The 8333-nt window shown below is 45.2% G+C and overlaps 1 protein-coding gene across 12 annotated transcripts in view; it reads left to right on the top strand.

Annotated features, from left to right (window-relative positions):
* The first annotated feature begins 5650 nt into the window (after positions 1–5650).
* PDLIM5 (PDZ and LIM domain 5) overlaps positions 5651–8333 on the top strand; it is a 153195-nt gene continuing 150512 nt past the window's right edge. For 5 of the 12 annotated variants that reach the window (XM_074589535.1, XM_074589528.1, XM_074589565.1 and 2 more), the window contains exon 1: positions 5661–5767. The gene's annotated coding sequence lies outside the window, so the exon portion shown is untranslated. Of the gene's footprint in view, positions 5859–8333 lie in introns of all 12 variants that reach the window. The other 7 variants (XM_074589536.1, XM_074589560.1, XM_074589527.1 and 4 more) reach the window with 5 other exon arrangements.

Genomic DNA, 8333 nt, shown 5'->3' with positions numbered 1-8333 from the left:
GCAGTCTTTGATCTTTGTCCTAAATCTGAATGACAGTTGACCAGCAGTTGTTTGCTTCTGCTAAATCTTTGAATAGCACAGTTATAGGATATGTTCCAGTTTTCATGAGTATAGGAAGTTCAGACCACAAGTGTAAACATTTTCTTTTACCATGGACAATGAATTTATTTTTTATAGTTCACTCAATGCTTAGATAAAGGTTTCAAATAAGAAGAAAAAAATTACTTACTAGAATCTTACTGAATCTTGCTGCCTTGGGTTGGTGTGAAGCAGGACCTATACCACTTCCAGAAAGCTCATTCCGTTCCCAGACACCCATCCATCTCCCTCCTTTTGGAAGACACCCCTGAACAAGAAAACCCTTCCACTTTGCTGTCTGAAAAATGTTTATGTTCCAAGGTGACATGGGATGTGCAAAACTGGAAAATACTGGGAGACAAATATCCTCTTTTTTAATTTCCTTACTTTTTTTTTTTCAGCTGCTCTTCACTGATTCCCTGTGTATGTTATCCTTGCTATTTTTTGACAGGTTCTTTCACAAATACATGAAAGCCATGCAAGATAGTGGGGAGATGTGTATTATGCAGTGCTTTAAGTGTGGGCTCCTTTCTCATATAGGAGTAGAACAACAGGTAACTGCAGGATGAGGTTGAACAAGGTAGAAGCAGCTGAGATGTAGCTGTTCCTCCTGGTCATCTCAACACAACCTGGTGATTATTTCTTGCATTTCGTTTCATCCATAGCCTCAGTCTATGCACCAATGTTCCGGCTGCACATCTTGAATAGACAAGTATTTAAGTGGAAAAGTTTGGTGCTGTGATGCTTTTATTGTGCCTGTTGCAATTACTTGTGTATTAACATACACTACCGCTTACTAAGATTTTGGATGTCAGTCCATATATTTTATTTGCTTTATGGTGTGTCTGGGTTGCACTCATGTCTGCACTCTGGTTGCACTTATTAGTGCTACAGGTGGTAGCAGGACATGAAAAGCTAACTGCAAAATGTCAAAGGCAGGTGTAAATCCACCATTACTAATTTTCCCTTGTGCCAGTGTGGAGATATATCTGCTTGTCAGCAAGCCTGGTGCCAATACTTCATCGTAAAATTGCCTGAGAGAAAATTTCTGGTGAAGCCTTATACAATAGATTGACATTTTTATTCTGAAACATTTTTACTCTTTGGTTGTGGTTATGCATCACGTAAAGATTTTTATTTCAAGAGTCAGATGTGCTCTTCACCTTAAAGCAAGGCTTCAGAAGACCCTTGTGATCTTCAGGACCTTGTGCTGAACTGAACGAGCCGAAGAGATAGGCAATAACCTGTGAGAAGATGGGTGGCTGCCATTAACAGCGGTACATGGTCCTTAGGGTGATGTGCCCCAGCCCTTTCCCTCCATGCTGAGGAGCAGGTTTGATCTGCATGGAACAGTCAGACACACGTGCTGACAGGTGCACATGAAAATGGTATTTTCCAGAAATTTATAGGGCAATAAGTGTGGGTAGATTTTCATGGGCACAGCAGAAGATGCCTCCTTAGAGTTTCTCCTTGCCAAATTTCAGGTTCCTTTCCACTGTAAGCAGGTGGTAAAGCTCTTCAAAGGAACAGATGGATGTATTTAACGTTAACAGCTAATTTTCCACAGGCGTGCTCTTGGAAACAAATGATCCCTATTTCCTGAGATGGAGAAAAAAAATTCCAGCCCAGAGCACACTACAAGCGTGGAAAATGTGAGACTGAACACATTTGAGTTCGGTAAATGTAAACCAAATGAAAACAGCAGCTTATAGTGGAAATTGTGGAGTCACTAGGAGTACAGCAAAATGGCCAACTCCATCTTCATAAAAGATGTAAAAAGCTGTATCCAACCAATTAAAACACCCAGTACTTTCTGTCTAACCCTATCTATGGGCAACCCAACAGAAATAAACTTGGAGCCACTGACAGCTTTGTCATGCTTGGGTCACTGTCACCAGAATAAGCCATCTGGGCACCAACATGTGGAGGAAAGGGGGATGAAAAGTTTCTCTTACAAGAGCAAACTTCATTTGCCTTGTTAAACCCAGCAGAAAAAGACTGAGGGGGATATGACTGCTATCTTTACATGTGTCTCGGGAGGAAAACAGGCTGTTCAAGCAAAGTGTCAATTTTGGCACAGGAATAAGTTAGCATAAACTAACTGAATTAATGTATTTTGAAAGTTACATGGGGTTTTAAGTGCTGGTGGAGGGTTTGAGCCCTGGGGCACGTGCATTTTGGAGACACAAAAGAAAACTTTGTTTTACACTGAGCTCAAGCCTCGTACAAACAGCGCCAGCCAGCCAGCTGTAGCCCCAGTGACAGCCATCAGCAGCCAGTCTCACACACTGATTGCTTCAGCAGAATAATACAAATTTTTTTCAAAGTGCCAATACCCACAGAAAAAAATCTTCATATTAAAAATGTCTTGAGATGACTAATATGCTGATGGTTTTTAATAGGCTGGCGTTGTTTTGAGTGTCAGTGCATGGGTGGCTGTCAGCAGAGAGGACGAGGCAGGAGTCCCGCAGGGCAGATGCAGCAAATTTCCTGAGGACGTACAGCCGTTGAGCAAGTAACTGCTTCCGATTTGCTGAGGGGAAAAATTGCTGAGCGACCAGTAGGATCTCCGTCATCCTTTTTGCAAACTTTAGTGGAAAAATTGCACGTCTCCCTAAGGTATTTTGCAATGTGGAAATAACTTGAGCTTCAGTTGCCTGGAAGGGCCGAGCCTGCGTTTTGTTGTATTTCTCTCCTTGCCGTCATGCTGCCTAAAATCCACATGCTTTCCTGGGGCCGGGGGTTGAGCTGGTTTGGCCTTCTCCTCCCAGCCCCAAATTGCGTCTACAATCGCAGCGTAGCTTAAGATCTTATTTTGCATCATTGGAGAGCCCAGCAGCAAGTGCCGAACCCCCTGACAGGCCCCTGGGGCTCTCTGCTACGTGCCTTATCCTCCCAGCCTTTAGTCTACCAGCTGTGCTGGTCTGCGAGGCCAAGGGAAATGGGCAAGTGAAAAGAAGCCTTCTGTGGTTTTCCATGGTTTCGCTATCTTGCCTATTTTGGGAGTGACTGGTTGTTTTTTTTCTTTCTGTTTTCTTTCTTTCTTCTTTTTTTTTTTTTTTCTCATGGATGCCTTGGCACGCATCCCTGCTGGCATAGGATGTTTCCTCAGAAAGCCTTTGTTTTTGTCCTGGTCTGGATTTATTTCCCCGCATGATGATTTTTCCTGGAACAGCTTCTGAGAACTGCTGAAGGTATCTGGCAGACGGTCCTTCACGGTTGGGTTGTTATGCCACACTCTGGTGCTGCTGATGCACCAAGACATTTGCTTTTGGGTGAAGCTCTTCCTCTTCAACAAGAATTAGCAACTAAGATTTCCACAGAAGAAACTCCCATGGCATGTTTCCATTTTGACTGAGATGCTGTTTCCAAATTTGTGTAAGAGAAGGGCTGAAAATGGAAAATTAGGAGGGTGGTTTTAACCACCCCACAAAGTCTGCTGGTTTGAATCTCTCTTCCTCACGTGCCTCTATTTCAGAAAAGGCTGTTGTGCACTGCTGGAACATCATTGGTGTTAAAATACTGAAAACTCTGTATTTCCACAGGCCACAAAGAAATCAGAAGTTTCAATAACCCAAGGGAAAAAAAGGGACAACATCAGTCTGTAGGTGGGAATAAATAGACACGTCAAGGTAAAGCTCAGGTAGTAATGAAGTCTTCTCCACTGTGCTCTTGAAGTCCAGGCCTGGACTCCAGTGGACACAGTGAGGCTCAGGACGGGTGATTGCAAACACTCAAACAAGCCAGATTCTAAAATAATCATGAAACTGGGTAAAAAACAGCGGACTACCATGGTGAATTTTCATGGGAATTTTACAACTTCTGTTCTCCATCCTGAATAGACAGAAACACAATTTTTTTTCACAGAAAAATGAAAAAAAGAGTAATTGTACAGACTCAGACGAAGGATCCAGTTGACTTAATATCCTGTCTCCAACAGTGACCTACAAGTGCCTAGGAAGAGAAGCAGAACAGGTACAGATAGTTCCCTGCTATGCTCTCACAGCCTTCAGCAGTTCTACACCAGAAATTTTGTTTAATAAGCCTTCACAGACCTCTTTTTCTTCCATGGATTTATGGAATCACTTCTGGGACTCATGTGAAAGCCTAACTACCAAAATATCCCACAGGCTCTGTGGTTTAAGTGCAATTCACATGAAACAGAGCCTTCATTTGCTAGTTTTGAGACAATGCCTGGTAATGGAATTTTGTGCCCTCCAGTTCTTGTAGAGTTTTGAGAGAGTGGATGATCACTGTCTTTGGGCACCCTCCCTGGCGCCCCACTGAGGCTGCATCATCTCCACTGCTCGTCTCCTCTCCCAGCTGAGGGGTCCCACTCTGTTCACCTGAATCCAGGAGCTCCATCCCATTGGCACAGCAGCACAGTAAAGCCACAGGATACCACAGGTGAACTGCAAAGCTGCTTTGGTTGCTCATCCTGGGAGGAGGTCCTGGGTCATTTGTTCTTGTCCTTGCCTCTGGATGCCCTGGTCTGGACCTTTGCCCCCTCCTCTCCCACCCTGGTGTGCCCCTGCCCTCTCCCTACTCTTCCGACAGCATTGCTGGGAAGTTGTGAAAAATCCTGAAAACCTTGGAGCGGAAATGTGATGTGCTTGTAGTTAAAGAGTATCTGCAAAATATTTACAGACTATTTAAGCAGTTGGCAAGCACTTTGGGGAATAACTTGAATAACTTATCAACAGGCTGTCTCCCAGCTCTTCTGGGAGGGAAGAAAATGTAATTATCTTCTTTTAACATCAGCAGAGGATGGGACATAGCATGAGCGTGTGCCCAGGTACTAGCAGGATTGCGGCAGTCTCCTCCTGGCCCAAGCCCAAACACCAGACCCTTCACCCTCCTTGACTGCAGTACGTGGTCAAAACCACTAAAATACTTGGGTTTCAGCTGTAGGTGTTACATCAAAAACACAAAAGAAACCTCTAGACCCAAATAATGCAGCAACCGTGATGTTGGATCTCAACTGGGATCCAAATTTTGCCACTTAATATTTCTACCTGTATAATACGGTGAATTTCGATGACAGATGCGAACACATAGCTGGAATTCTCACCAAAGTGTATGCCTGGGACCCACTCTAGGACACATGACTAAATAGAAGGCACTGGAGTAACATTATTCTCCCTCCTTAATCTGGCTTGCCTCATGGCGGTAATGTAATTATTGTATTCATTACAATTAATGTAAAAATGTAAAAATTACTGTAAAAATGGTATTTCTAAGGGCAGGGTTTCCAAACCTTCTCTCCCAAAGAATGCAACTTTTTTTAATAACCAACTTGGAAAAAGTGTTGCCCACGCTTCTCTTCCAGCCTGTAGGATGTTTCTTTTTTTCCATAGTAATTGAACTTCCTAGTCTCAATGTTATAAAACATTGGCAATGACAGCGAAAGTCCCAGTGTCTTGTGAGTGTGCTGCATGGGATGCTCTGTTAGAAAATCAGTATTATGGCTATATTGTCTTTGAAAGGAAATGGCCGAGGGTGGCATACAGATGAGGTTGCGCAGCACGTCTGCCCGAATGTCCTCGTACTGCCCTCGCAAAGCAGTCATCCTGCTTTGTCCTGACAGAGTCAGAGTCATAGTCCTAGTCCTGACAGAGGAACGCTGTCATCCCCAGCGCCCATCCTGCCTCCGCCAGCATGGTGTGCCCTGCCAGAGACACTGCTGCAGGTAGGTGTCACCTCCTGTAGGCTCACGGACAGGTGGACAAGGAAAAACCTTGGTCTATTTGTGGTGCAGCAAACCCCCCAAAAACCAAAAGGTAAGTGGCTATAAGCCTTGGGTGTTTTTCTGCAGCCCAGCTGGGAGCACGGGGTGCCTTGGCAAGGAGGTATTGGTTTCCCCAGAGCCGGGGCATGGAGAAGTGACACTTTCCAGGGGCAGCCTCTGGGCCGTTCAGGTCAACTAATAACTTGTGAATGTATTTTCTCTGCCTGCTGCAGCCTAGGGAGAGACCAGTATTGCTTCAGCATGCGTGACCCTTGCTTCTCTTTGCCGGTGCTGCTCGCAGGGCTCACCCAAACAAAAGCAAGTGAGTCAAGTCTTTCCTCCCACAGGCTGGATGGAGAGAAAGACGGGAGGGGAGGCTGCTCTATTTTTAGCTGCCCGAGACATGCAGACCTCATGGTGATGGGGGGCAGATCATTACGTAATAAGTCATACTAAGGTTTGCTATTTAAGTCTATCTGGCCTCTTCCTTATCTCAAGTGCTGTACTAGCAGTTCCCGCTCTGAATGCCCGTAATCAAAATATAGCGCGTTTTCCTGGAATTCATTACATGAAGTAATGGCCTATTTAATGAGCGGCTCTTCTACATACACCGTTCTTCCTGGCTAATGCCTACAGCTAGGCTCTCTTGCAGTGGCTGGATTAGTATCACCAGATCTGCTGTAGCCCCACAAGCAAAACCATGGGGTGAGCAAAAGAGGGTCACGAAGCACTGGGGGAAGGGGGTTTGCTTTTGAGCAGACTGTCAACTATTGCGGCTATTGCCTCCACCCCAGTGCTGCCAACCCTAACGTGTTTGACAACAAAAGTGTTTGACACAGACAATGGACCTAAAAACCCCTTTCAGTCGATAATTTCAGCATCTGTAGCTGATATGTCCTGGGTGCTTCTGTGCTGCTATGACCCAAAGCGCACCCACCTGTGCACCACTGTGCTGGCTGCAAAGGCAGCCTGGGGCAGGCAGGCAGGACCTTGGGCTTAGTCTCTTCCCTTCCACTACAAGGGTATTTCAGGTATTTCTAAAATTTCTCATGATTGATTTAGGGATATTACACCATGCCTGAACCTCTGGCTATGTCCCACTGAACGCCTCTCTACACAAAGTTTGTCACGAGTGTCTCCGCACCTACTTCATGGGGAGGGGGGGTTTGCTCGTAAAAACATCTTTTCCCAGTTCCACTAGCGGCAAAGAGGGGAGCAGTGAAATCCAGGAGGCTGTTTTATAGGTACAGGACTAGGGAAGCTGTAAGGCCCTTTAGTGGCATTATCCAGGGAAAAGCCACGTATGTTACTGCAATTTCAAGCAGCGATATCTTTTACAAATATAACCTTTTATTCTCATGCTGCTCTAAAGCACTCAGAGGAAACGAGCACGTTAAAAACGAGGCACCAGCCTGCAGCTCCCGGGAATGTCTTGTGCCACATGCCACATGGGTGCTCTTGGATTTCAGGTGACGCAGAGGCTATATCCAGCTCCCGGGCACTGAGGTGAATGGAAACACTTCTCGCCGCATTAATAACGAAGGGCTAAACTCCAGCCCTCTAAAAGCAAGCAGTTGGTTGGTAGTTTGGGGAGAAACCAGAAACACTTGCTGCAAAGGTTTCTGTTGTACTGCACATGAACTGCCATAGATTAAAAAAAAAGTGGATGAAAGGTCTCTCTATTTTTATACAGCAGAGTGAAAGTGTTAGGTATCTGTGGCAATATTTAGTCTGAAGAAAAGCGAAATTGAATCTGAGTGACATAATGAGAAAGTGTCTGGCAAAGCCTGGTCCAGAGGAAAAGCAGCAGGGATCATTGCCTCCTAAAATTTAATTTTTAAGAATGCAACCGAACTGAAGCCTATGGTATGGCTAAAAGTTACTGTGTAGTGGAGCCACGTTGTTTTGGGAGGAGAGACAGAGCTGTTAGCATTTTAAAACATGGAATATATGGACCATGAAGCAAGAGAGAAAATTTCAGTAGTGTCAGCTGAAACTTGGAAGTGTTGCACAGAAGAGAGCAGTGAGTGGGAACACAGTGGGGAAGAACCGAGCGCAGCATAAAGGGAGGCAGGATGAAAACTGCCTAAAACCATCACAGCGGGGTACCTTGGAAAATAATTCAGCTGGTTTCAGGTCTTGAGCTTGTCTTTCAGGCACTCTTCTGCTCCAGCTCTGCCACCGTGGCAGGTGTCTTGAGTTAACGTCAGGCAACACCAGGGTGATTTTGCTCCCCTCGGCACAGTGGGGCTGGGAGGGCACTCCTGCAAAGGAAGGGTTTGGAGACACAGCTCTGAGGCAGGTACTGCTTCTTTTTATTTCTCTGAGTTCCTGCAAGGAATAAATAATGGAATATTTCTGCATGAACAAGGTGCAACAAGTGAGAAATCCTTCAAATATGCTGCAAAGATTCAAAAGAACAGGCAAATTTGAGGGGGCAGATAATGGATTGCAGACAGCGTGCCTTCAGCAGGCGGCAGTGTAAGGACCCGCCTGCCAGTGTGGCCTTTCAATGTTGCATACATAC

Source organism: Larus michahellis, chromosome 5, assembly GCF_964199755.1.
Source record: "Larus michahellis chromosome 5, bLarMic1.1, whole genome shotgun sequence".
Taxonomy (NCBI): domain Eukaryota; kingdom Metazoa; phylum Chordata; class Aves; order Charadriiformes; family Laridae; genus Larus; species Larus michahellis.
Note: the sequence above shows the minus strand (reverse complement) of the source record. Positions and strands in the feature narration are given on the sequence as shown.